This window comes from Manis pentadactyla, chromosome 10, assembly GCF_030020395.1.
Source record: "Manis pentadactyla isolate mManPen7 chromosome 10, mManPen7.hap1, whole genome shotgun sequence".
Lineage (NCBI taxonomy): Eukaryota > Metazoa > Chordata > Mammalia > Pholidota > Manidae > Manis > Manis pentadactyla.
The window spans coordinates 62,929,503-62,938,889 of NC_080028.1; positions in this window are offsets into that span (position 1 = coordinate 62,929,503).

A 9,387-nucleotide genomic window follows, 5' to 3' on the forward strand; every position below is an offset into this window, starting at 1 on the left:
TTTTGTAACATGCTTGTCAAACCCCAAAGTCCATTGCTGGATCTGAAGACAAAAATTGTTCTACAGCATTTAAAGGTATGTTTTCATCATTCAGTCCAAAGAGTGCCACTATTTGTATAATCCTGATGCTACAGTGATGCTATCATTCATGATAGCTTTGCATTAGAGTCCATTTATTACTTTCCAGATTCAAGGAATTTGCAACAGCATGATTTTGTCTAATATAACAACTAAAAACATTTAAAGTTCTGCTTTACTTCTAAGCCCCCTTCTTTATTTATAGTGAATATATTCCTAACTACCCAGTGAAACAAACTAATACTGCATTTATTTCTATATTAATCATTTTCCTACTGCATAAAAATATTAGACTTCATTGGAAGCAAGGACCAAAGAGCAATATTTGATTCATTGTTCTTAAAACAGTATAATTGCATAATTATAGAATTGTAATTATAATCAAATAAGTTATCATTAAATCCTATACTTACATAATTAAAATTACAAATTATAATTGTCATTTCTAAAAATTATCTTAAAATTTCATCTTTGCAAATTTTCAGAACTAATTCTTCTCCCAATTACCAACCTTCCTTCAACTGTCAAATGTTCTGAACCTGTGCATAGTAACTTTTCCAGAGACTGTTTCACTTAGTAGTGATCAGAGTTTCAAAATGAAGTTAATAAATATGGAATTTGAGATACAAAACAATTTTTAAGAAATCTACCTTCCTAAAGCCCCTGAAACACCTTCATTCATGCCATGCCCTCCTCCATGGGTAGATTAGGCTAGGATGCATGATCAACAAGCCAGATTTCTGAACCTTCCCGTTGTATGCCTGCTGCTCAGCTGCATAACCTCAGAGAAATTTGATAAGACACACTACTTTACATATATTTGCATGGGTCTGACATTAGCCATCATAGCATAGGACTCAGAGATGCCCAATTACTGCATAGCCATGATTTTCAGAGTCAAGGCTCATTTCACTCATCTGATTTTATTCCATCAAGTCTCCAGGCCTGATTAAGACATACTTGTGACACTACCCTCTCCTCTCAACCATTCCATTCTCACATTACGGATGTGTTTTGAAAGTGCTGCTCTGACTCTGATGTTGCTCCCCATTCAAATATCTCATTTACTCATGTGGGAGTTCACTGATCGGGGTCCACCTTTTCTCAGATATTAACATCTTCCCATACCTCAATTTCAAGATGGTTTCCCTTTCCAGGAGAGATCACTAACCTTACCATCCACTGAACTAATAAATAGTGGTGGAATAGCATTAGGTTAATTTATACATTTCATAAAGTACCTTCCATAGGCTGAAGATTTTGTTGTTCATGGAATTAAATAAGGAGAAAGAAAAATTTCTCCCTTTCTCTTCCTTAAATTTTGTGCTTTCTGAATCAGAGAAACTCCTAGATTTATCCTATGAAGGAAGATTTGAAACACTGGCCAGCTAGTTATTTGGCAGTATTCTATAAACCAGAGCCCCCTACTGTGTGTGGTATCTCTCAAAACACTATTGAAATCTGTATGGGGCAAAAGGTTAATGTTTTTGTGTGTAGTGTCTCAAAGCACTTATTTTATGGAATAAGTAACCTGAGCCTTCCAAAGTTGCTGTATTACCATTGTTACGACAATCTTATTAGATAATATATACAAAGTGCCTAACACAGTGCAAGGCATATAATAGGTGCTCTATCAATAAATGCTAAATAATTAAGTCTTAGCTGACACAGTCAGGCAAAAATCTGTCTCATGGTAGTCTGTTTCCACTGCAAAAATCAAAGGGTGTCATTCTTCAACACAGGAAGGCTTCAGCATTCTTTGTATATTGGTCACTCTTCCATTATATTCACTGTTTAAAAGCTGTTGAGCTACAATTCATGTATGATAAACTTCACATATTTAAAGTATATAATTTGATGAATTTTAACATACATATATACCTGAGAAGCCATCACCACAGTAAAGATAATGAACAAATCCATGATCCCCACAATGTTTTCTGGCCCAAATCCAGCCTTTCCTACCTTGCTTCCTTTCCTGAGTAGTTACTGATTTGCTTTCGGTCACTAGAAAGTAGTTTCATTTTTTAGACTTTTACATTGAATGGCCTCTAGAAGCTGAGGGCCTCAGTCCTACAATGGCAAGGAACTGAATTCTACCAAAAATTACAGGAGCTTGGAAAAGGACCCTACGTCTCAGAGGAGATAGCCACTCCAGGCAACACCTTGATTACAAACTGTGAGACATCAGAGGACCCAGCTGTGCGGCACTCAGATGTCTGACCTGTGGAAGCTAGGAGATAATCAATGTGTATTAGCTTAGACTGCTGAGTTTCTGGTAATTCGTTATGCAGCAATAGAAAACTAAGACACTAGTAACTCTAGTCAGGCTACCATTTCTGAACATTTTAAACTGTCTCATTACTTTCTAAAGAGAAGTTTTCTTCTAAAGGGTCTCACACAATTTCTATGATAGCCTTCCTAAGCTGCAGCTGAAAATGTTAACTGCAGATTTCCTTTGTAATGACATTGGCCTGCCGAGATGCTGTAGCTGCCTTTTTATTGTTCATGGCATCTCTCCAGGGTTATTTGATCATTCCGATGACTGATCATCTCTCTGCATATGTTAGTCAAAGAACAGTGAACTGAAAGCATTTTTCTTTTGAAGATTGGCACTGGGAATAAAACAATGGTGGGTATCTGAATTCCTTCTTTCTCTGAGTCTCCTTTTCTTCTTTTGTTCCATCACTTTTTTATATTCAAAGGAAATTGAAAATACAACATGAAGCCAAAAAATGTCAGTAAGACACACTTGACAGTTTTAATTGACATTTCCCATGACAGGTGCATTCAATATTTCCATATGCCTGGTTTGTCTGAGAGAGCAGGACCATAGATACCTGCTCTTAAGCTGGCCTAGAGGATAATGTTTGAAGATTATGTTATTGGTGTAAGTAACTGTTATTAAGTAGCAATTCTGCTATTTTCACACATACATTTTAATTTTTTCGTACAATATTTTGGTTAAAAGAATGGACTCTAGAGCCACCTGACCTGAATTCTATTCTTGCATTTATCTCCCAGCTATGCTTCTGTATCAGTCAGCCAACCTCTCTGGGGGCCAGTGTCATCTGCAAACTAGAGATAAGGCCTACCATCAAGTGTAATTGTGAAGATTAAATGAGATAATATATGGCATGTATTTAAGGATGACTGGCATATGGGTACTAATGTTGTTAATATTAATGTACTAATATGTTAACATACTAATAGGAGACTCTTAAAATAGATGTTAAAAAGTCCGGGTGGGTCAAGATGGTGGTGAGTAGGGCAGCGGAAATCTCCTCCCAAAACCATACATATTTTGAAAATACAGCAAATACAATTATTCCTAAAAAAGAGACCAGAAGATACAGTACAGCAGCCAGGCTACATCTACACCTGCAAGAACTCAGCATCTCACGAAAAGGGTAAGATACAAGCCGTGACCCAGTGGGACCTGAGCAGCCCCTGCCCCAGCTCACCGGTGGGAGGAAAAGAATCAGAGTGGGGAGGGAGTGGAAGCACAGGACTGCTAAATAACCAGCCCTAGTAATCTTCACCAGGAGCACAACACACATTGCTTGGTGTGCTGGATATTAGAGAAATGGAAAGGTAAAATCCGAGATGGAGACTGAGAGCAGGTCCCCACAGCTGGCTCCCCTGGGATAAAAGAAAAGTGGGTGCTTTAAAAGTCTTAAAGGGACAAGGATTTAACAGGTGGACAAAATCATCCCGACACACTCAGCCCAGCAGACTGGGAATCTTAAGAAACTTCAGGCGCCCTAAACCCCTGAATGGCAATGCAGCTCCAAATCCCCTCACGGTGACAAGCAGCCTGCCGTTCATTCCCCCTCGCCAGCAATGAAAGCAAACCGGATGACCTGCCATTGCTGCGGAACAGTGGGGGAGCAGCCCCACCCACAGCAACCACCCAAAGTCTTCTCCCAGAGCACAGCTAACCAGGCCAGGCCCAGAGGCTGCCCCCTGTGTGCAGCTGCCTGGCACAAACAGAGGAAGCCGGTGCAAACTCCGGAAGGCATGATGGGGTGCCATTCTCACAGGAGAACACAAGCCATGCACCTGTGACCCCCGGCAGTGCTCTAGGCCATCCTGACAGCTGCCCCAACCATGGCACCTCAGAGAATTAACCCAGAGACTGCTCCCTGTGCACAGGTAACCAGCACAGGCAGCAGAGAAGCACAAGGTGACCAGCAAGCAGGAAGGGACTTTGTTCTCCCAGCTGACACATGCACCACTTGATGGTGATCACTTCTACTGCCATGAAAAGGCAGAAGAACCTGGTCCACTCCAAAATTGCTGAAATGCCAGAGAGAGGGCATGGTGAGATAGATAAAACCAATCTTCCTGAAAAAGAACTCAAAATAAAGATCAAATCATGCTGACGGACCTGCAGAGAAATATGCAAGAGCTAAAGAATCAAGTTGGGAAGGAGAATACAGAAATAAAACAATCTCTGGAAAGACTTAAGAGCAGACTGGATGAGGTGCAAGAGGCCGTTAATGGAAAAGAAATCAGAGAACATGAACACAGAGAAGCCGAAGCAGAGAGAGATAAAAGGATCTCCAGGAATGAAACAGTATTAAGAGAACTGTATGACCAATCAAAAAGGAACAATATTCCCACTATAGGAGTACCAGCAGAAGAAGAGAGAGAAAAAGGGATAGAAAGTGTATTTGAAGAAATAATTGCTGAAAACTTCCCCAAACTGGGGAAGGAAATAGTTTCTCAGACCATGGAAGCCCACAGAACTCCCTACACAAGGGACCCAAGGAGGACAACACCAAGACATATAATAATTAAAATGGCAAAGATCAAAGACAAGGACAGAGTATTAAAGGCAGCCAGAGGGAGAAAAAGGTCACCAACAAAGGAAAACCCATCAGGCTATCATCAGACTTCTCAACAGAAACCTTACAGGCCAGAAGAGAATGGTATGATATATTTAATGCAATGAAGCAGAAGGGCCTTGAACCAAGAATACTGTATCTAGCATGATTATCATTTAAATATGAAGGAGGAATTAAACAATTCCAGACAAGCAGAAGTTGAGGGAATTTGCCTCCCACAAACCACCTCTACAGGGTATTTTAGAGGGACTGCTCTAGATGGAAGCACTCCTAAGGCTAAATAGATGTCACAAGAGAAAATAAAATCACAGCACAGAAAGCAGACCAACCAAACACTAACTAAAGGCAAAGAATAAAATCAGCTATCCACAAAAGCAGTCAAGGGAAACACAAAAGAGTACATAATAAAACACCTAACATATAAAGAATGGAGGAGGAGGAATAAGAAGGGAGATAAATAAAGAATCATCAGACTTTGTTTATAATAGCATAATAAGAGAGTTAAAGTTAGACAGCTAGATAGGAAAGAAGCTACTCTTGAATCTTTGGTAACCACGAATCCAAAGCATGCAATGTCAATAAGTACATATCTATCGATAATCACCCTAAATGTAAATGGAATGAATGCACCAATCAAAAGACACAGAGTAATAGAATGGATAAAAAAGCAAGACCCATCTTTATGCTGTTTACAAGAGAGTCACCTCAAACCCTAAGACATACACAGACTAAGAGTGAAGGGATGGAAAAAGATATTTCATGCAAACAACAAAGAGAAGAAAGCAGGTGTTGCAGCAATTGTATCAGATAAAATAGACTTCAAAACAAAGAAAGTCACAAGAGATAAAGAAGGACATTACATAATGATAAAGGGGTCAGTCTAACAAGTGGATATAACTATTATAAATGCCTATTCACCCAACATAGGAGCACTGACATATGTGAAACAAATACTAACAGAATTAAAGGAGGAAATAGAATGTAATGCATTCATTTTAGGAGAATTCAACACAACACTCACTCCAAGGGACAGATAAACCAGATAGAAAATAAGTAAGGACACAGAGGCATTGAACAACACACTAGAACAGATGGACCTAACAGACATCTACAGAACTCTACACCCAGAAGCAGCAGAATACACATTCTTCTCAAGTGCACATGGAACATTTTCCAGAATAGACCACATACTAGGCCACAAAAAGAGCCTCAGTAAATTCAAAAAGATTGAAATTCTACCAACCAACTTCTCTGATCACAAAGGTATAAAACTAGAAATAAATTGTACAAAGAAAACAAAAAGGCTCACAAATACATGGAGGCTTAACAACCTACTCCTAAATAATCAATGGATCAATGACTGAATTAAAACAGAAATCAAGCAATATATGGAGACAAATGACAACAACAGCACAATGTCCCAACTTCTGTGGGACACAGCAAAGGCAGTTCTAAGAGGAAAGTATATAGCAATCCAGGCCTATTTAAAGAAGGAAGAACAATCCCAAATGAATAGTCCAAAGTCATAATTGTTGAAACTGGAAAAAGAAGAACAAATGAGGCCCAAAGTCAGCAGAAGGAGGGACATAATAAAGATCAGAGAAGAAATAAATAAAATTGAGAAGAATAAAACAATAGAAAAAAGTCAATGAAACCAAGAGCTTGTTCTTTGAGAAAATAACAAAATAGAAAAGCCCCTAGCCAGACTTATTAAGGGAAAAGGAAAATATACACACATAAACACAAGCAGAAATGAGAAAGGAAAAATCACAATGGATACCACGGAAATACAAAGAACTATTAGAAAATACTATGAAAATCTATATGCTAACAAGCTGGATAACCTAGAAGAAATGGACAACTTTCCAGGAAAATAAAACCTTCCAAGACTGACCAAGGAAGAAACAGAAAATCCAAACAGACCAATTACCAGCAAATAAATTGAATCCATGATCAAAAAACTACCCAAGAACAAAACCCTCTGGCCAGATGGACTCACCACTGAATTTTATCAGACATTTAGAGAAGACATAATACCCATTCTCCTTAAAGTTTTCCAAAAAATAGAAGAGGAGGGAATACTTCCAAACTCATTCTATGAAGCCAGCATCACTCTAATACCAAAACCAGGCAAAGACACCACAAAAAAAGAAAATTACAGACCAATATCCCTGATGAACATAGATGGCCTAGTATGTGGTCTATTCTGGAAAATGTTCCATGTGCACTTGAGAACTAGCAGAAAGAGAAACTAGGAAAATCAACAAAATATTAGCAAACTAAATTCAAAAATACATCAAGAGGATCATACATCATGATCAAGTGGGATTCATCTCAGGGATGCAAAGAGATACAACATTTGAAAATCCATCAACGTCATCCACCACATAAACAAAAAGAAGGACAAAAATGACATGATCATCTTCATAGACACTGAAAAAGCATTCAACAAAATTCAACATCCATTCATGATAAAAACTCTCAACAAAACGGGTATAGAGGGCAAGTACCTCAATGTAATAAAGGCCATATATGATAAACCCACAGCCAACATCATACTGAACAGTGAGAAGCTGAAAGCTTTTCCTCAAAGATCAGGAACAAGACAGGGATGCCCACTCTCCCCACTGTTATTCAACATAGTACTGGAGGTCCCGGCCCTGGCAATCAGATAAAACAAAGAAATACAAGGCATCCAGTTTGGTAAAGAAGAAGTCAAACTGTCACTATTTGCAGATGACATGATATTGTACATAAAAAACCCTAAAGACTACACTCCAAAACTACTAGAACTAATATCTGAATTCAGCAAAGTTGCAGGATACAAAATTAATACACAGAAATCTGTTGCTTTCCTATGCACTAATGATGAACTAGCAGAAAGAGAAATCAGGAGAACAATTTCATTCACAATTGCATCAGAAAGAATAAAATACCTAGGAATAAACCTAACCAAGTAAGTGAAAGACCTATACCCTGAAAACTACAAGACACTCTTAAGAGAAATTAAAGAGGACACTAGCAAATGCAAACTCATCCCATGCTCTTGGCTAGGAAGAATTAATATTGTCAAAATGGCCATCCTGCCTAAAGCAATCTACAGATTCAATGCAATCCCTATCAAAATACCAACAGCATTCTTCAACTAACTCAAACAAATAGTTCTAAAATTCATATGGAATCACAAAAGACCCCGAATAGCCAAAGCAATCCTGGGAAGGAAGAATAAAGCAGGGGGGATCTCGCTTCCCAACTTCAAGCTCTACTACAAAGCCACAGTCATCAAGACAATGTGGTGCTGGCACAAAAACAGACCCACAGATCAGTGGAACAGAGTAGAGAGTACAGATATTAACCCAAACAGATATGGTCAATTAATATATGATAAAGGAGCCAAGGACATACAATGGGGAAATGACATCCTCTTCAACAGCTGGTGTTGGCAAAACTGGACAGCTACATGTAAGAGAATGAAACTGGATCATTGTCTAGCCCCATATACAAAAATAAATTGGAAATGTATCAAAGACCTTAATGTAAGCCATGAAACCATAAAACTCTTAGAAAAAAATAGACAAAAATCTCTTGGACATAAACATGAGCAACTTCTTCATGAACATATCTCCACAGGCAAGGGAAACAAAAGCAAAAAATGAACAAGTGAAAAGATTTAATGCAACCCCCAAAACGAACAAAAGCAAACACTGAAAAGCTTCTGTACGGCAAAGGACACCATCAATAGAAAAAAAAGACACCATACAGTATGGGAGAATATATTCATAAATGACATCCGATAAAGGGTTGACATCCAAAATACATGAAGAGTCCATGCACCTCAACAAACAAAAAGCAAATAATCCAAGTAATAAATGGGCAGAGGAGCTGAACAGACACTTCTCCAAAAAAGAAATTCAGATGGCCAACAGACACATGAAAAGATGCTCCACATCGCTAATCATCAGAGAAATGCAAATTAAAACCACAATGAGATATCACCTCACACCAGTTAGGATGGCCATCATCCAAAAGACAAACAACAACAAATGTTGGCGAGGATGTGGAGAAAGTGGAACCCTCCTACACTGCTGGTGGGAATGTAAATTAGTTCAACCATTGTGGAAAGCAGTATGGGGGTTCCTCAAAAAACTCAAAATAGAAATACCATTTGACCCAGGAATTCCACTCCTAGGAATTTACCCTAAGAATGCAGGAGCCCAGTTTCAAAAAGACATATGCACCCCTATGTTTATCACAGCACTATTTACAATAGCCAAGAAATGGAAGCAACCTAAGTGTCCATCAGTAGATGAATGGATAAAGAAGAGGTGGTGCATACACACAATGAAATATTATTCAGCCATAAGAAGAAAACAAATCCTACCATTTGCAACAACATGGATGGAGCTAGAGGTTCTTATGCTCAGTGAAATAAGCCAGGCAGAGAAAGACAAGTATCAAA